The following is a 20705-nucleotide window of genomic DNA, read 5'->3' on the forward strand; positions in this document are numbered from 1 at the left end:
AACACTGGCTTTACCTGACAGTCACCCTGGGAGGTTTTAAAAAAAAAAGTCAAGACGGGGAAGGAGCTTCCATAGAACAAACGAGAACCCAGCAACCACATGCAGTGAGTGGATCCTAAGATGACCTAGGGAATCTCATTGCAGATCAGATCTTAGATGATTTTGAGGACTCACTGAGAATTTTGTGAGAGTGCAGGTGGCATGGCAATTATGTTAAAAAGAAGTCTTTCTGATAGGAATGTTTACAGATGAAAGGACCAAACTCAGGGGGAAAAGCATGCTTCAGGGGATCATACGGAAAAGATTAGTGAGATTATTGTTGAAGCTGGATAAAAGTTGCTGGAACAACAACAACAACAAAAAAAAAGGTGCTGGAACCACTGCGAAATTTTAATAAAAATGATGCTATGTTACTACCCTTTAGATTCTAATTTAATTGGTCTGTGCATACTGGTCATTAATATTTTCATGGGGCGGGACATGAGAAGTACTGGTGAAAGGCACATGGAGACTGGTTATTATTCTTTATACTTAGGTGTATGAGCAAAATTTTCTAGGATAAAAAGTTAAAATTCATCTGGGGTAAAGCCCTAGTTTTGGTATTTTTGAAGTTCTCTAGGTAACAGCAGCGGAGAAGGCAATGGCACCCCACTCCAGTACTCTTGCCTGGGAAATCCCATGGATGGAGGAGCCCGGTAGGCTGCAGTCCATTGGGTCGCAAAGAGTCGGACATGACTGAACGACTTCACTTTCACTTTTCACTTTCATACATTGGAGAAGGAAATGGCAACCCACTCCAGTGTTCTTGCCTGGAGAATCCCAGGGACAGGGGAGACTGGTGGGCTGCTGTCTATGGGGTCGCACAGAGTCGGACATGACTAAAGCAACTTAGCAGCAGCAGCAGCAGGTAGCAGCAGCAGGTGACATCAGCAGCAGCAGCAGATGGTGAATCTAACAGGAGGATCCAGGAGGATGATGTCCAGTTTCGAGTGCCTTTTCATTAATATTTCTCCATTATGAGAATAAGCTTGGAACCTCCTGCAGGAAAAGGGTTGGACCTGAGGGAATTCAGAAAGAAAATGGCAGCTGAGAGAAGAGAAATTACCAAATCTCATTATGTCAGGTCAGCTCTGACCACTTGTAAGTCTAATAAGATATGGTCTTTCAGGATGCTCTTTCTAAAATGCACCTCTCACTGGCTCCCAGTCACATCCAGAGAAAACCCAGCCACAGCATGGCAAGTCAGGCTCTTCAGGACCTGCCCACCTGTCTTGGACCATCTGCAGCATCAGTCAACATGTGTACCTTGCTTCTCCACTCAGTACGGCTCTTTCGGAGCTTACAGTTTGGAAAAGACATGCTTTAAAGAGTAACTCCTTGAGTTCTAAGAGTCCCTAAAGAAACAGAGGGAGATTTCTGCCGTGGAACCAAGGAGCATAGACCTTGCTACTGTTTAACCAGTGCTTGGAGGTCATCCAGCAAACACACTTTCAGTTCAGTTCAGTTCAGTCACTCAGTCGTGCCCGACTCTTTGTGACCCCATGAATCGCAGCACGCCAGGCCTCCCTGTCCATCACCATCTCCCAGAGCTCACTCAGACTCACGTCCATTGAGTCCGTGATGCCATCCAGCCATCTCATCCTTGGTCGTCCCCTTCTCCTCCTGCCCCCAATCCCTCCCAGCATCAGAGTCTTTTCCAATGAGTCAACTCTTCTCGTGAGGTGGCCAAAGTACTGGAGTTTCAGCTTTAGCATCATTTCTTCCAAAGAAATCCCAGGATTAATCTCCTTCAGAATGGACTGGTTGGATCTCCTTGCAGTCCAAGGGACTCTCAAGAGTCTTCTCAGTTCAAAAGCATCAATTCTTCAGCGCTCAGCCTTCTTCACAGTCCAACTCTCACATCCATACATGACCACTGGAAAAACCATAGCCTTGACTAGACGGACCTTAGTCGGCTAAGCAATGTCTCTGCTTTTGAATATACTATCTAGGTTGGTCAAGAAGAGATAAGAAAGCCTTCTTCAGCAATCAGTGCAAAGAAATAGAGGAAAACAACAGAATGGGAAAGACTAGAGATCTCTTCAAGAAAATTAGAGACACCAAGGGAACATTTCATGCAAAGATGGGCTCGATAAAGGACAGAAATGGTATGGACCTAACAGAAGCAGAAGATATTAAGAAGAGGTGGCAAGAATACACGGAAGAACTGTACAAAAAAGATCTTCACGACCAAGATAATCATGATGATGTGATCACTAATCTAGAGCCAGACATCTTGGAAAGTGAAGTTAAGTGGGCCTTCGAAAGCATCACTACGAACAAAGCTAGTGGAGGTGATGGAATTCCAGTTGAGCTGTTTTAAATCCCGAAAGATGATGCTGTGAAAGTGTTGCACTCAATATGTCAGCACATTTGGAAAACTCAGCAGTGGCCACAGGACTGGAAAAGGTCAGTTTTCATTTCAATTCCAAAGAAAGGCAATGCCAAAGAATGCTCAAACTATCGCACAATTGCTCTCATCTTACATGCTAGTAAAGTAATGCTCAAAATTCTCCAAGCCAGGTTTCAGCAATATGTGAACCGTGAACTTCCTGATGTTCAGGCTGGTTTTAGAAAAGGCAGAGGAACCAGAGATCAAATTGCCAACATCCGCTGGATCATGGAAAAAGCAAGAGAGTTCCAGAAAAACATCTATTTCTGCTTTCTTGACTATGCCAAAGCCTTTGACTGTGTGGATCACAATAAACTGTGGAAAATTCTGAAAGAGATGGGAATACCAGACCACCTGACCTGCCTCTTGAGAAACCTATATGCAGGTCAGGAAGCAACAGTTAGAACTGGACATGGAACAAAAGACTGCTTCCAAATAGGAAAAGGAGTACATCAAGGCTGTATATTGTTACCCTGCTTACTTAACTTATATGCAGAGTACATCATGAGAAACGCTGGACTGGAAGAAACACAAGCTGGAATCAAGATTGCCGGGAGAAATATCAATAACCTCAGATATGCAGATGACACTTTCTTATGGGAGAAAGTGAAGAGGAGCTAAAGAGCCTCTTGATGAAAGTGAAAGTGGAGAGTGAAAAAGTTGGCTTAAAGCTCAACATTCAGAAAATGAAGATCATGGCATCTTGTCCCATCACTTCATGGGAAATAGATGGGGAAACAGTGGAAACAGTGTCAGACTTTATTTTTGGGTGCTCCAAAATCACTGCAGATGGTGATTGCAGCCATGAAATTACAAGGCGCTTACTCCTTTAGAAAGTGCCAAACAGGACTGGCTCCATAATCTGTGGGGCACAATGCAAAATGGAAATGTGGGACCCCTTGTTAAAAAATATTGTTAAGATTCAAAATGGTGACCCCAGAGCATTTACACAAATGTGGGCATCTGGGGGGCATTTGCACAGATGACACCCCCACAGCAGCCACCCTGATATTGAGTTACAGGCCCTGAAAGTGCTTTATTCAGTTCAACTGTGTATCCACCCAGCGAGGGGTAGGTGGATATAAACTGCAAATGCTAAGGACTACCTACACATAATCTCTTTTTCTTCCTGGGGTAACAGATATTCTTTGAGACAACTGGGTCAGTGTCTAGACCTTACAAAACACAGAACGGTGGAGAGGTGGGGAGGGAGAGAGAGAGAGAAATTCTTTCAATTCTGTGTGCTGTGATGAGATTTGGCCTTCTCTCAGTTATAACATGGGAACCCCCTCCTCACTCAGTTACCCTCCCACAAAGACACTGAATGAATGGAGAATGACTTTCAAAAACTCACTGAAGAGAAGATACATGCGCTCCGACCCTTAGGCTAACCACACAAATCACAAGGATGTGGGTGGAGTGGGGGGTGGCTCAGCCTGCCTTTGCTGGAATTCCCAGCAGGTTGCTTCTTACGTGCTCCAGGAAGGAGACTGGAGGAACTGGGCTAGCCCTGGAGCCCAAGAACACACAGCCCTTCTGTACACTTACGGCTTGCATTCTCCAGCCGGACCAGGCAGTTGAGGAAGTCATCAAAGCCCAGTTGGAGTTCCTGGTCTGCATACCTGAGGATAATCAGCTGCAGAAGGTTCTTGCTGAGCTGGAAGCCTGTGGGAAGAGAGAGGAGGTATGGCCATCTGGCTGAGCCCTGCCAAGGGGCATCTTTGGGAGTGACAGTTCGCCCAAAGGTAGACTCATGAAGGGAGCCAGAGTTCACCTATTGTCCTTGGCTTGAAGGCAGTGTGACAGTGTGTTAAGGGAGTTAAATGGAAGTAGTATTAATCAGGCTTCAGAGACAAAGACAGAAGAGCAGGCCTCTGACCTTGCTTCTGACCTGCCTAGACACTGCCCTGACTATGTGCCCTGACTTACTGGAGAAGAACCACATTAAGTCAGTATTTCTCATGGGTATGTTAACCCAGAGGTATTGGGAGTCTCTAGAGACCAAGTTTCTCATAGTGGATGCTGCTGCCATCTGTGAGAAACCTCATGCTGGACTCATCAACATGCCCATGATGGAGTGCGAACCTGAGCCTGGACGCTTTGTTTCCCTTCTCTAGACTTTGTTCATTGGTCGAATGAGGGGTTTAGAGAAGGCAAAATTCCTCATAGATTCCACACATGATGCTTTCATTCTAACCAGCACTACCCTTTTTCATTTTAGCCTGCATGCTCACTTTCCTGGAAAAGTGAACATTTCTTGGAAATGTTCAAAATGTTGCTTAGAAGTGTGTGCAGAATCATCCTGCCTCCTCATTCCTGATTCCGGACTGAGAGGGGGTCAAGAAGAGGACAGGCATGGTTTGTGGAGCCTGCACAATGGTGACGGAGCTTGTGATGGCCAGAATCCTCTATGTGCTCTTAGGCAGCTGGAGGAGGGCAGGATGGGGATGGGGGAGGGAACGGTGTGAGTGTTCCTGTCCCCCTCCCCAAGTCAGGAGAAGAAAGATGTACCCACATCTTCCTTTGTCCCCAGCTCTGTCCTCCTGCCCTATAAACCAGGTCCCAGTGAAGGAGGAGATAGATGGGCTCCAGGTTAGACATTTACAACTAGCCTCCTGTTTGCATTTCCTGAGATAAGGGTTAGTTGGGCTCCAGTTGAGGCATTTACAATCATCCTCCTGTTTGCCCTTTGAATGGAGATAACAACAGAAAAAGGTTAAATAGCCGTTCTTTGTCTCTTATAAACATCTCAAGGAAATAATCATGGCAAGGACAAAGAGAGGCAAAATCTTTTACAAAGAGTAAAGTATTAAGGGATCTCCCTCCCTTTTGGGACAAGGGAGACACTACACATGCTTGGAGAGGACATGCTTGGAGAGGCTCCTTTTGGGTTAAAAGTCAAGGGATAATGCCAGACCATAATGAATCTTGCACCTTCCAGAAACTTTGGCTGAGGGGTGCATGTGCACCCCAGGGGAGGGCTCCAGGGTAGGTGAGGTGTGGGAAAAGAAACTAGATAATTGGCCTGAAGGAAGACAAAGACCTGGAAGAACTGACCTATACAAATGACTTAACTGCTTCTTTACGGAGTTCCTCCTCACTAAGGGGACACCCACACCCTTTCTCTCTGGGTGTGCATCTCTGCCTTGCTTCTGTCTCAGCTAAACAAACCGTTTCTCTATGTGCTCTCCCACTTGCTGTTGTGCTATGTCTCTAATAAGAAACTTTGTACCTGCATTTAAAGTTTCTGCCTCCTTGATATTGCATTTTTCATTGGGGAAAAAATCCAGGGAAAAACAGCCTCTAGCCCTTTCTCATTTGCTGGGTAGGATCACTGGTTTTCATCCAGGCTACCCAGGTTACCCAGGTTCAATTCTTAGGCAGAGAATTAAGATCTGATTTCATACCACTGCTCACTCCTGTCTCGCTGGGATCAGATGGTTACCAAACTGAGATTTAAGGTAAACTGCGGGTTTCACCCAATCTGCTGGCTGGAGACTTCTGACTTTTGCTGTCTGTCTCTCCTCCATGAGATCTTGGTTCCTCTCACTCTCCCTCTTTCCAAGACCCTCAAGGCTTAGTCCTAATCACCTCAGTGAAGGAGCCCAGGTGTTTTTCTCTTTTCTCTCTCCTTCTTTCTCTCACTTTGCCTAAACTACAACTCCCAGCATGCCCCATGCCCAAGGGCTGTATCTTCATCAACTTTGCGAGCAGTGCACTGGGAAATCACCTGCCACTGCTTGCCAATAAACTGCACCCTGCTACATGATACAGTTTGTTTCCTGGGGTAGAAAAATTATATCTCCCAGGCTCCTCTGCCTTCCAGCATCTTTTCCCCTGAGAGGCTCGCCTGCACATGCACTGTCCTTTACTTTTTCTCCTGCAATTTTCTTACCTACTCTACCCAGAAAGTAAGGTTTCTTTTTCACCTAACACTTACATCCCCTTCAATTTTATCTTAGACACTCACCATCAGGGTAATAGACTCGTGGTTCTTCTGCTGTATATTCTTCCATCTTGCTCTGTGACCAAAAATCCTCTATGGGAATATTCTCAGCCCTCAAATCCTGATCCCTGTGACATTTCCCACTGTGGCAAATTCCACTTCCTCCATGAGTTCCCCCCTTCACTCCAGGCCTTGGCAACGCATACACTGAAATGAATAGCCTATTGAGTTGGCCACTGTAGTACAGACCATGATGGTGCAACAGACCTCTCTCAAGGAGAGCTCTGGCAATGCACTGGAGAAGAAAAGCCCTTCTCCAGCCATGCTGGGCTGGGTTCTCTGCACAGGGTATCAAAGGGGGTCCAGAGATGTCTGGCTATTATTCGATAGGGAAGTAGAGGATGCCCAAAACTCCATCAGAGAAGGGAATTCAGGAGATGCTCTGAATCCCCTTCTGGTACCTCCCAAATGTATCTGGGACACTGGATTGCATTTCTAGGAGCACTCAGTTCTTGGTTGTAGGCTATTCAACATGGGAGGATGCCTTTCTAAGCTAGAAGAAAACCCCTGTAAGGGGTAAGAAAGGGGGAAAAAATTAAGTCTTACTGTGGCAGTGCCTGGTCTTTATTTCCCTGGTGGCTCAGACCATAAAGAATCCACCTGCAATGCGGAAGACCTGGATTTGATCCCTGAGTTGGGAAGATCTCCTGGAGAAGGTAATAGCTACCCACTCCATGGCCTGGAGAATTCCATGGACAGAGGAGCCTGACAGGCTACAGTCCATGGGGTCACAAAGAGACACAACTGAACGACTTTCACTTCACATGAAAAAAAAAAAAAAAAAGTGGGAGGAGGGGCCTGAAAGCGAGTCTCTGTCTTATTGCCACAGGATGGGAAAATGGACTGAGGTTCCCTTATGTCTAGGACTGTCTCTTATAATCAAAAGCCTGAGGATTCAGAAAAACACTCCTAACATTCTAAAGAATTCCCTTCTAATTTCTCTTCTCTCTTGGTGAGGAGGGGATGGGGGAGAGGAAAGAATCAAACTTCCCATACTCCTACAATTTCCCTTACTGTTCAGATTCTTCTGATGGGACTAAGACCTCACCTAGCCAGAGAAACAACCCCTCTGGGACAAGATTTTATCAGCCAATATGCCTTTGTTATCAGAGTCAATTGGAGCTCTCTCTGGTTTACATTTTAGCTAGAGACCATGACCACAGAAAGAAAAAAGACAGTGTGAACACAATATTCTTTAGACTCTGGAAAAAAAACGGCTAAGACAAAATTTCTTTTGAATTTGCAAAACTGTGGTTTTTTTTTTTTTTTTTGCACATGAGATTAAAAACAACTAGTTTATTATTATTTTTTTTTAATGCCTAGAGAAAACTTGAAGTTATCATGTCCATGAGATACACAGCCTACTTTCCTGAGACTTCAGCCTCAGGTTAATTATTAATAGTACAACTTCAAGCCAAGGGGAAAAAAAGGGAGGGGGGGGGGAGCGGGTGGCAAGAGACATTTTAAATATAAAGCAGAAACTATGAGATCTCTGTCTTCCTGGGTATATATGTGAGTCTCAGTATGTGTTTGTCTTTGGATAATATTGCTGAGGTTAATTTGTAAATGTTGCTGTTCAGTCACTCAGTCATGTTCGACTCTTTGCAAAGTCATGGAATACAGCATGCCAGGTTTCCCCATCCTTCACCATCTCCTGGACCTAGCTCAAACTCATGTCCATTGAGCTGGAGATGCCATCCAACCATCTCATTCTCTCTTGTCCTCTTCTCGTCCTGCCTTCAGTCTCTCTCAGCATCAAAGTCTTTTCTAATGAGCCAGCTCTTTGTATCAGGTGGCCAAAGTATTGGAACTTCAGCTTCAGCATCAGTCCTTCCAATGAATTTTCAGTACTGATTTCCTTTAGGATGGACTGGTTGGATCTCCTAACAATCCAAGGGACTCTCAAGAGTCTTCTCCAACACCACAGTACAAAAGTATCAATTCTTTGGTGTTCAGCCTTCTTTATGGTTCAACTCTCACATCCATACATGACCACTGGAAAAACCATAGCTTTGACTAGATGGACCTTTGTTGATAAAGTAATGTCGCTGCTTTTTAATATGCTGTCTAGGTTTGTCATAGCTTTTTTTCCAAGGAGTAAGTGTCTTCTAATTTTATGGCTGCAGTCTCCATCTACAGTGATTTTGGAGTCCAAGAAAATAAAGTCTGTCACTGTTTCCACTTTTTCCCCATTTATTTGCCATGAAGTGATGGTATGGGATGCCATGATCTTAGTTTATTGAGTGTTGAGTTTTAAGCCAGCTTTTTCACTCTCTTCTTTCACCTTCATCAAGAGGCTCTTTAGTTTCTCTTCACTTTCTGACATGAGGGTGGTGTCATCTCCATATCTAAGGTTATTGACATTACTCCCAGTAATCTTGATTCCAGCTTGTGCTTCAACCAGCCTAGTATTTCACATGATGCATTCTGCATATAAGTTAAGTAAGCAGGGTGACAATTATGCATCTTTGACATACTCTTTTCCCAATTTTGAACCAAAATTCATATCTTTGGATATTGCTAAAAGCCGATTTAAAGAGTAGAAGAAATTCAGCATGCTTATTAGTAAACAAGATAACCTACACTGTCTGCTCTGACGTTATTGTAAAACACTCTTATCAATACAAATGATAATTATAGTTTATTGCTTGACTGCGTGGCAAACATGTTAATATATTTTATCCCTAATCCTTTCATAAACCCTACAAATTGGGATTACTTGTGTTGTACAAGTATAAAAACTGGTATTCAGAGAGATATATGAGAAGGATTATCTTCCTTCTTGCATCTCGTTAAAACTTTCCACCTATGTATCCACAAATTGCAGCTTTGAAATTATATTTGATTCTATGTTAAGCATAACACAGGCAACTCAGTCATGAAGTTGCAGTAGTTTTTTTTTTTATTTTTTTGTTTTTGGTTTTTTGGCCACTCTTTGTGGCTTGCAGGATCTTAGTTCCCAGACAAGAGATGGAACCCGTGTCCCCTGCAGTGGAAGTGTGGAGTCCTAAACACTGGACCACCAGGGAATTCCCTGTTTTTTGGTTTTCGTTTCTTTCAATACTCCTTCACACTCTATTGTTTCTTTTCTAACCTCATAAAGATTCTTTCCTGACTTCAACTAATTAGTGGATTGTTATGAATAACATCTGGATTTCCTTTATTCACTCATTCAGTCATTCAAAAACAGGTTTGAATTTTTAAAAACTATACACCAACAAGTGTGTCAAATAGTACACACAAGATCTGATTTAATGGTGATTATATGTCAAAGCCTTTGACTGTGTGGATCACAATAAACTGTGGAAAATTCTGAAAGAGATGGGAATACCAGACCACCTGACCTGCCTCTTGAGAAACCTATATGCAGGTCAGGAAGCAACAGTTAGAACTGGACATGGAACAAAAGACTGCTTCCAAATAGGAAAAGGAGTATGTCAAGGCTGTATATTGTTACCCTGCTTACTTAACTTATATGCAGAGTACATCATGAGAAATGCTGGACTGGAAGAAACACAAGGTGGAATCAAGATTGCCGGGAGAAATATCAATAACCTCAGATATGCAGATGACACCACCCTTATGGCAGAAAGTGAAGAGGAACTCAAAAGCCTCTTGATGAAAGTGAAAGAGGAGAATGAAAAAGTTGGCTTAAAGCTCAACATTCAGAAAACGAAGATCATGGCATCTGGTCCCATCACTTCATGGCACATAGATGGGGAAACAGTGGAAACAGTGTCAGACTTTATTTTGGGGGGCTCCAAAATCACCACAGATGGTGATTGTAGCCATGAAATTAAAAGACACTTACTCCCTGGAAGGAAAGTTTTGACCAACCTAGATAGTATATTGAAAAGCAGAGACATTACTATGCCAACAAAGGTCTGTGTAGTCAAGGCTATGGTTTTTCCAGTGGTCATGTATGGATGTAAGAGTTGGACTGTGAGGAAAGCTGAGCACTGAAGAATTGATGCTTTTGAACTGTGGTGTTGGAGAAGATTCCTCAGAGTCCCTTGGACTGCAAGGAGATCCAACCAGTCCATTCTAAAGATCAGTCCTGGGTGTTCATTGGAAGGACTGATGCTGAAGCTGAAACTCCAATACTTTGGCCACCTCATGAGAAGAGTTGACACATTGGAAAAGGCCCTGATGCTTGGAGGGATTGGGAGCAGGAGAAGGGGACAACAGAGGATGAGATGGCTGGATGGCATCACCAACTCAGTGGACATGAGTTTGAGTGAACTCTGGGAGTTGGTGATGGACAGGAAGGCCTAGCATGCTGTGATTCATGGGGTTGCAAAGAGTCGGACAAAACTGAGTGACTGAACTGAACTGAACTGAATAGATAGCTCAGTATTGCAGGTGTGAGTAGATGGCTTTTACTTTACTCACTTTTTACCTTCTATAGATCTGTATTGTTTTTCATTTTTTCCAGAATACAGCAATAATATTTATCATTAAATATTTTAAAAAACTTTGTTTCTAGTAGAAGCCACTGCTATGCTAAATATTGCAATGAGTTCTAAAAATACAAAGGTGACTAAGGCATGACCTATCTGTTTAAATCTCCTGGGAGAGTAGGGAATGGCTACATAGAGTAGGTGACATTTGAATTATTTTTTTCAAGCAAGGAAGGGTAGAAGTGCTTTCCAGAAAAGGGAAACAGTATGTGCAAGTCACAGATGCACAAGGATATGGTGTCCTCAGAAAGATAAAATATATGTGAAAAGGAGTGGTCTGAGACAACCAAAGAGATTGGGTGGCATTAGTTTGTGAAAGGCTATGTGTGATATGTTAAGGAATTTGTTAGCAAAAGATGGACAAACAGCTTTTTAGGCAGCTTAAACTCATTTTTAGAAATATCTCTTCCAATGGCAACCCACACCAGTACTCTTGTCTGGAAAATCCCACGGACGGAAGAGCCTGGTAAGCTGCAGTCCATGGGGTTTGCTAAGAGTAGGATACAACTGAGCGACTTCACTTTCACTTTTCACTTTCATGCATTGGAGAAGGAAATGGCAACCTACTCCAGTGTTCTTGCCTGGAGAATCTGAGGGACAGGAGAGCCTCGTGGGCTGCCATCTATGGGGTCGCAAAGAGTCGGACACGACTGAAGTGACTTAGCAGCAGTAGCAGTAGCAGGCACATGGAAAGTGATGAAAATGAGACTGTAAAGAAGGGGATGAATTAGGAGGCTATTGCCATAACCTAGGAAAGGGGTTAAGATCCTGAGATAAGATTCTGCCATGGCTCACACTTCAAAGGCATTTCTAAGTAAAATCAGCAGGCTTTCATTAATACGCGGAAGCCAAGAATCATTCTGAGGATGCTAGTATGACAGACTAATCTAATTCCAGTTCTGTACTCTGCTAAGTAAGTAGCCCTAAACAAACACTTTTATTACATCATTTTGCTGGTTAAAAACTTACAATGATTTCTTGTGCATGTGTGCTAAGTAAGTCAGTCATGTCTGACTCTTTGTGACCCCACAGACTGTACCCCACCAGACTCCATTGTCTATGGGAGTTTCCAGGCAAGAATACTGGTGTGAGTTGCCATACCCTCCTCCAGGGGATCTTCCCAACCCAGGGATTGAGCCCAGGTCTCTTGTGTCTGTTTCCTGCATTGACAGGTCTGAGTTCTTTACCTGGGAAGCCCCATTGATTTCCTCAGTTCAGTTCAGTTCAGTCACTCAGTCATGTCTGACTCTGCAATCTCATGAATCGCAGCATGCCAGGCCTCCCTGTCCATCACCATCTCCCGGAGTTCACTCAAACTCACATCCATCGAGTCAGTGATGCCATCCAGCCATCTCATCCTCTGCCGTCCCCTTCTCCTTCTGCCCCCAATCCCTCCCAGCATCAGAGTCTTTTCCAATGAGTCAACTCTTCGCATGAGGTGGCCAAAGTTCTGGAGTTTCAGCTTTAGCATCATTCCTTCCAAGGAAATCCCAGGGCTGATCTCCTTCAGAATGGACTGGTTGGATCTCCTTGCAGTCCAAGGGACTCTCAAGAGTCTTCTCTAACACCACAGTTCAAAAGCATTAATTCTTCGGTGCCCAACCTTCTTCACAGTCCAATTCTCACATCCATACATGGCCACTGGAGAAACCATAGCCTTGACTAAATGGACTTTTGTTGGCAAACTAATATCTCTGCTTTTCAATATGCTATCTAGGTTACAGGCCATCAAGTCAAGGTTTCACTTTGAGGTAATCTGCCTTCTCCACCTAAGCTTTTCTCTCATTAATTGCACACAGATTTACCAAGGCCATTTTTACTTGTTTTTACTGTATTATCTCTGTTTGGTTTCTCTTATTTGAATGAATGTCTTCCCCACTAAAGTCAGTTCAGTCATTCAGTCTTGTCTGACTCTTTGCAACCACGTGAATCACAGCATGCCAGGGCTCCCTGCTGCTGCTGTTGCTAAGTCGCTTCAGTCATGTTCGACTCTGTGTGACCCCATAAACAGCAGCCCACCGGGCTCCCCAATCCCTGGGATTCTCCAGGCAAGAATACTGAAATGGGTTGCCATTTCCTTCTCCAATGCATGAAAGTGAAAAGTGAAAGTGAAGTCGCTCAGTCGTGTCCAACTCTTAGCGACCCCATGGACTGCAGCCCACCAGGCTCCTCCGTCCATTGGATTTTTCAGGCAAGAGTACTGGCCTCCCTGTCCATCACCAACTCCCGGAGTTCACTCAAACACATGTCCATTGAGTCGGTGATGCCATCCAGCCATCTCATCCTTTGTCATCCCCTTCTCCTTCTGCCTCCAATCCCTCCAAGCATCAGGGTCTTTTCCAATGAGTCAACTCTTCGCATGAGGTCGCCAAAGTATTGGAGTTTCAGCTTCAGCATCAGTCCTTCCAACGAACACCCAGGACTGATCTCCTTTAGAATGGACTGGTTGGATCTCCCTGCAGTCCAAGGAACTCTCAAGAGTCTTCTCCAACACCACAGTCCAAAAGCATCAATTCTTTGGTGCTCAGCTTTCTTCACAGTCCAACTCTCACAGCCATACATGACCACTGGAAAAACCATTGCCTTGACTAAACGGACCTTGGTTGGCAAAGTAATGTCTCTGCTTTTCAATATACTATCTAAGTTGGTCATAACTTTCCTTCCAAGGAGTAAGCGTCTTTTAATTTCATGGTGGCAGTCACCATCTGCAGTGATTTTGGAGCCCCCCAAAATAAAGTCTGACACTGTTTCCACTGGTTCCCCATCTATTTGTCATGAAGTAATGGGACCAGAAGCCATGATCTTAATTTTCTGAATATTGAGGTTTAAACCAACTTTTCCACTCTCCACTTTCACTTTCATCAAGAGGCTTTTTAGTTCCTCTTCACTTTCTGCCATAAACTGAAAGTGAAGTCACTCAGTCGTGTCCGACTCTTTGCGACCCTATGGACTGTAGCCTACCAGGCTCCTCCGTCCATGGAATTTTCAAGGCAAGAGTACTGGCGTGGGTTGCCATTTCCTTCTCCAGGGAATCTTCCCAACCCAGGGATTGAATCCAGGTCTCCCGCATTGCAGGCAGATACTTTACCATCTGAGCCACCTGGGAAGCCCTAAGGGTGATGTCATCTGCATATCTGAGGTTATTGATATTTCTCCCGGCAATCTTGATTCAAGCTTGTGCTTCTTCCAGTCCACTAAAATACACCATTTAAAATCCTAAGTATCATCTGAGACCCAATTCATTCATTTGTTTACTCAATAAATGTTTGAGCTCTTGTGTGCCAAATACTGTGCTAGGTCCCAAGGAATCAAAAATGAGAAACACTAAGGATCTCATGGTTAATGACACTGATAATACAGCATGGTGAGGGTACTGATAAAGATACACACTGGGGACAGAGTGATGTCAGCACTATAGCTGTATAAGTTGACCCATGTTTGTGCCCCACCCCTAAGAAAAATTTGGCATCTCTCCACAGACAAAAGTGCCTTTGTGGGAGCTATAAGTGTCTATGATGAGGGATCTGGGAGGAATCTTGCCCAAATGTGCACTGGGTAATAGACATACAAACCATGATCTTGGTCCTGGCTTTGGACCCTGTGGTGGCCCACGAACTGGCTCCAGCCCCTCATGTCCTCAGCTCAGGAACTTCTGTAAAACACTGTCTTAGACAATCACTTAAGGATGAAAGAGCCATTGTGGAACTTCAGGAACTCCAGGACAATATTGAAGCAAAAGAATTACAAGTTTGGACATATCGGAAAGGGTTAAAAAAAAAAAAAAAAAACACACACATGATTTTACCACATCAACCCTCCCCCAACACAACACAGCTTAGGGCCAAGAGCTATCTTCTGAGCCTGTGATACCTCCAACAAGGGAAAGTGAGAGTGTCTGAGTGACCACCTGGCCTCCCCAGCTGTGTGGAACATAGAAAGGAGCTCATTTCAGCCCATCCATGAACTGAATCACAAACTTCAGGACTGGGGAGTGGGAAGAGTCTGGGAGGACACCAGATAGAATTCTTGGAGAGTGTTGAAAGAACACGGTTCATACTGTGCTGTGGACTCCATCAAGAAACCATAAGCTGCTGGGGATGCATCACTCATGATCCCCATAACTGGTGCACAAGCACTCCAAGTTCTTGGCACACCCCAATATACACACATGCCCCCACCCTGTGTCCAGCTCCCCGTGTGCATTTCTGAAAACAATAGTGATGAAACTGAGTGGGGCCCCCGGGCACAGAGACCTCATTTTGATTCCTATTTCTTTAGGTAAGATTCCAGCCTTCATGACCTTCCCTGAATTCCGAAGGGCAGTTTCAAACACACCCATGTTAGTGCATGTAGATATCCCTCATTCTACTTAATGGTTACATAGCAGTATAGAATCCTCCTGCCAATGCAGGTGATGCAGGAGACAAAGGTTAGATAACTGGGTCAGGGAGATACCCTGGAGTAAGAAATAACAACCCACTCCAGGTTTCTTGCCTGGAAAATTCCATACACAGAGGAGCATAGCAGGTTACAATCCATGGGGTCACAAAGAGTCAGACACAACTGAGCATACACAGAAAACTAGCCAGAATCTGCAGACCAGAAAAAAAAAAAAACACCATAGCTTTAGTACCACCTTTGGGAAAACAAAAGGGAAATTATCAGCACTTGGCAAGGTAGTTGAAGGTTTGAAGATGGAATTTTAGGCACCATGAACAGATTGACCAAAGTGTGAGATTGAGAAGCATCACTCTACTGAAAGTGGAAGAGGTTGGTGGCTAATGGGAAATGCAGGAAATTTGGTGGGAGGCAGGGAGTGAAAACTGAGTCTGGAGATGCAAGCCACATCAGATCATGACAGTCCAGTTTTAAGGGCTTAGTACTTTAATTCTGCTGGTTGAAATTGGAAATGAATGTGTGAGCCATAGGATACATATAAATCTGATAAAAATGAGCTTCAAAGCAAAAGTGTAATTCACAGGCTAACCCATTAGTATCTCCATTCTCTCTTTCCCAGACTCCTCTCCAAAACCTCTGAGGCTGTGGGGAACTATTATTAAACTTCTTTTTTTTGGTTGCACTATGCAGCATGGAGGATAGTAGCTACTTCACTAGGGACTAAACCCTCAACCCGCAGTGAAAGCATAGAGTCTTACCATTAAACTCCCAGGGAAGTTTCTCAACATTTTTCAAAATGATAACCTACAAGATTAAATTTCAGTTATTAATAGATGGAATACTTTTGACTTTCTGAGGATGGTTAATCTGAGGATGGGGGAAAGATAGGAGGTTGTACCAGTAGTGCCTTTAAAGAGTGCAGAAATAGGGTGGTGGTCTCCAGATAGGTGGTCCTACTGAAAACCTGAATGAAATGAAATATATCAAAAGTAATATCTGAATTTGTGTAGTCATTCTTCTCCTGGAGTACAGGCTAGAGCTGAGAATTTGGCCTTAGCACAGGCAGCAGGCCACTGCTGGGGCAGAGAAGCTAACAGAGCTTTCTGTGGTGGCACAGTGCTAGAATGACAAAGCTAGAAAATTAAAGGACCTCAACATGCAACTTGTTTTCTCAGAATCTTGAGCTGTTAGTCCAGAGGCTAAAGAAATAAACTTTTGAAACCATAATATAAATTTTTGCAGTCTCATAGCATTGAGAAGACAAATACTTGCCAGAGGACAGGGGCCTCAACGAATGTTCAGTTCAGTCGCTCAGTTGTGTCCGACTCTTCACGACCCCATGAATCGCAGCACATCAGGCCTCCCTGTCCATCACGAACTCTCAGAGTTCACTCAAACTCAAATCCATTGAGTCGGTGATGCCATCCAGCCATCTCATCCTCTGTCATCCCCTTCTCCTTCTGCCCCCAATCCATGCCAGCATCAGAGTCTTTTCCAATAAGTCAACTCTTCGCATGACGTGACCAAAGTACTGGAGTTTCAGCTTTAGCATCAGTCTTTCAATGAACACCCAGGACTGATCTCCTTTAGAATGGACTGGTTGGATCTCCTTGCAGTCCAAGGGACTCTCAAGAGTCTTCTCCAACACCACAGTTCAAGAGCATCAATTCTTTGCTGCTTAGCTTTCTTCACAGTCCAACTCTTACATCCATACATGACCACTGGAAAAACCATAGCCTTGACTAGACAGCCCTTTGTGGGCAAAGTAATGTCTCTGTTTTTCAATATGCTATCTAGGTTGGTCATAACTTTCCTTCCAAACAGTAGGCATCTTTTAATTTCATGGCTACAGTCACCATCTGCAGTGATTTTGGAGCCCCCCAAAAATAAAATCTGACAGTTTCCACTGTTTCCCCATCTATTTCCCATGAAGTCATGGGACAAGATGCCATAATCTTAGTTTTCTGAATGTTGAGCTTTAAGCCAACTTTTTCACTCTCCTCTTTCACTTTCATCAAGAGGCTTTTGAGTTCCTCTTCACTTTCTGCCATAAGGGTGGTGTCATCTGCATATCTGAGGTTATTGATATTTCTCCCAGCAATCTTGATTCCACCTTGTGTTTCTTCCAGTCCAGCGTTTCTCATGATGTACTCTGCATATAAGTTAAATAAGCAGGGTGATAATATACAGCCTTGACATACTCCTTTTCCTATTTGGAAGCAGTCTTTTGTTCCATGTCCAGTTCTAACTGTTGCTTCCTGACCTGCATATAGTTTCTCAAGAGGCAGGTCAGGTGATCTGGTATTCCCATCTCTTTCAGAATTTTCCACAGTTTATTGTGATCCACACAGTCAAAGGCTTTGGCATAGGCAATAAAGCAGAAAAAGATGTTTTCCTGGAACTCTCTTGTTTTTCAATGATCCATCAGATGTTTGTAATTTGATCTCTGGTTCCTCTGCCTTTTCTAAAACCAGCTTGAACATCAGAAAGTTCGTGGTTCATGTATTGCTGAAGTCTGGCTTGGAGAATTTTGAGCATTACTTTACTAGCATGTGAGATGAGTGAAATTGTGCGGTAGTTTGAGAATTCTTTGGCATTGCCTTTCTTTGGAAGTGGAATGAAAACTGACCTTTTCCAGTCCTATGGCCACTGCTGAGTTTTCCAAATTTGCTGGCACATTGAGTGCAGCACTTTCACAGCATCATCTTTCAGGATTTGAAATAGCTCAACTGGAATTCCATCACCTCCACTAGCTTTGTTTGTAGTGATGCTTTCTAAGGCCCACTTGACTTCACATTCCAGCATGTCTGGCTCTAGGTGAGTGATCACACCATCATTATTATCTTGGTTGTGAAGCTCTTTTTTTGTACAGTTCTTCTGTGTATTCTTGCCACCTCTTCTTAATATCTTCTGCTTCTGTTAGATCCATACCATTTCTGTCCTTTATCAAGCCCATCTTTGCATGAAATGTTTCCTTGATATCTTTAATTTTCTTGAAGAGATCTCTAGTCTTTCCCATTCTATTGTTTATTTCTTTGCATTGATTGCTGAGGAAGGCTTTCTTATCTCTTCTTGCTATTCTTTGGAACTCTCCATTCAGATCGTTATATATTTCCTTTTCTCCTTTGCTTTTCGTTTCTCTTCTTTTCACAGCTATTTAAGGCCTCCCCAGACAGCCATTTTGCTTTTTTTGCATTTCTTTTCCATGGGGATGGTCTTGATCCCTGTCTCCTGTACAATGTCACAAACTTCTGTCCATAGTTCATCAGACAATCTATCTATCAGATCTAGTCCCTTAAATCTATTTCTCACTTCCACTGTATAATCATAAAGGATTTGATTTAGGACATACCTGAATGGCCTAGTGGTTTTCCCTACTTTCTTCAATTTATGTCCGAATTTGGCAATAAGGAGTTCATGATCTGAGCCAGTCAGCTCCTGGTCTTGTTTTTGCTGACTGTATAGAGCTTCTCCATCTTCGGCTGCAAAGAGTATAATCAATCTGATTTTGGTGTTGACCATCTGGTGATGTCCATGTGTAGAGTCTTCTCTTGTGTTGTTGGAAGAGTGTGTTTGCTATTACTGGTGTGTTCTCTTGACAAAACTCTATTTTTCTTTGCCCTGCTTCATTCCGTATTCCAAGGCCAAATTTGCCTGTTACTCCAGGTGTTTCTTGACTTCCTACTTTTGCATTCCAGTCCCCAAAGAATGTACTAGGAGTTAAAAGACTGATGTGGAGATCTAACACTAATGATCTACAGCCTCCCTTTTAACCTGGGGCACTTAATCTGGATGTGGCATAAGGCTGAGAATTCAGGCTTTATCTCTGAGAGCGGCTGTTCATAACAGAAAAGCTAGTAGTACTTTTGATGATTGTACTGAGCAGAAGTTAACAAAATGGTGGACTTGAAAGACTTCAAACGTATGGTTAGTCCTCCATCAAGATATTTGCCATATTGTGTAACTCTCTAAGAAGCAAGAGGCTAAACCTGTGAATCAAAAATACCATTGAAAAGCAGAATGAAATATCTTGTAATTTCTCTGGTCTGAGGAAATCAAGAGAATCCTAGAGGGTTGTGCACTATGCATAAGGGTAAACCAGTCATAAAACTGCAACCAGCTTCAACTAAGCACAGGCCCTGATTGCCTTAGAGTGATCATCTGCACATTATTTGTCTGGCAGAGGAGACGGTGAGCCCTCTCTTGTGGGAGAGAACAGTGTCTAGAGATTCTACAGTTTCTATACACAGTATATGGCTTTCAATAACAGCATGAAAGCACATTCACACAGGTGATTCATTTCTTTGAAGTTAACAAAGACTTAAAATAATGGTAATTAAGGACTTCAAAAATAGAAAGAAACATGGACAAAATAAACAATTTTGGAACAAAATAGAAAACTATGTTAAAAACTCAAATGATAGTTCTAGAACTGAGAAAGACAATCTGCAGTTAACTACAATATCTGAAATTGAGGGGATAGTTTTAAGAGCAGATTGATATGCAGGAGACAGGATTAGAGAACTGGAAAAGAAAAGATGAATACAAAATTTCCAAACAGAAACTCAAAGGAAAAAAAGAGAAAATATAGGGAAAAGGTTAGGAAACAGATCTAGTACATTTTATACTGGAGTCCTAAAGGGGAAAAATAGAATGAGACAGAGGCAATATTTGATGAAATAAGGGCCAAGATTTTCCAAAACTTATGAAAATGTATCAACCTATAGATAAAGAAGCTCTGTGAACCTCAAGCAGAATAAGATGAAGAAAATTATATGTTGTAACATCACAATAAAACACTTCAGTAAAAAAAATATATATATAACCTTAAAAGCAGAGAAACTAGATACTTTTTAAAGCAGCAACAATAAACCTAATAGCAGATTTCTCAACAGAATTGTGGGATCCAAAGACAATGGAATGATATCTTTAAAGTGCTGAAAGAAAATAGCAAGCTAAATCCTACTTCCAAAGAATATATACTATATAAATGATAGCAAAACAAAAAAAGAAAGAAAAAGAGTATTTGTCACCAGAAGACTTGCACTAAAAGCAATACTAAATGAAGTTCTTTAGTCAGAAGGCAAATGATCTCAGATAGAAACATGAAAATTCAAGATGCAATGAGGACCACTGGAAAAGTATATATGGAGATCAGTATACTGGCAATAACACACACAATAAGACTATCTTGTGGAATTTAACATATATGTAGAATCAACCTTCACAATGATAATGCAAAATGTGGGAAAGGAGTTAACAGGGCCCAAATAATTCTTACATTATGGGAAAATGGTATAAGTAATAATTTACATTAAACTGAGATATGACAAAGATGGATCTTTTAATTTAGGGTAATTACAAAAAAAAAAAAAAGGATGTCTAATAAGTTATTAGGGAAAACTGAGAC

At 42.8% G+C, this 20705-nt stretch overlaps 1 long non-coding RNA gene across 1 annotated transcript; it reads right to left on the reverse strand.

Annotated features, from left to right (window-relative positions):
* Nucleotides 1–371: 371 nt before the first annotated feature.
* On the reverse strand, nt 372–4425 carry LOC138427819 (uncharacterized). The gene is made up of 2 exons (XR_011252188.1): nt 3980–4425; nt 372–1058 (listed from the first exon to the last, which is right to left on the reverse strand). It is a non-coding gene; the product is annotated as an uncharacterized lncRNA (long non-coding RNA).
* Nucleotides 4426–20705: the final 16280 nt, after the last annotated feature.

The sequence above is a fragment of the Ovis canadensis genome, chromosome 22, assembly GCF_042477335.2.
Source record: "Ovis canadensis isolate MfBH-ARS-UI-01 breed Bighorn chromosome 22, ARS-UI_OviCan_v2, whole genome shotgun sequence".
Taxonomy (NCBI): Eukaryota; Metazoa; Chordata; class Mammalia; order Artiodactyla; family Bovidae; genus Ovis; species Ovis canadensis.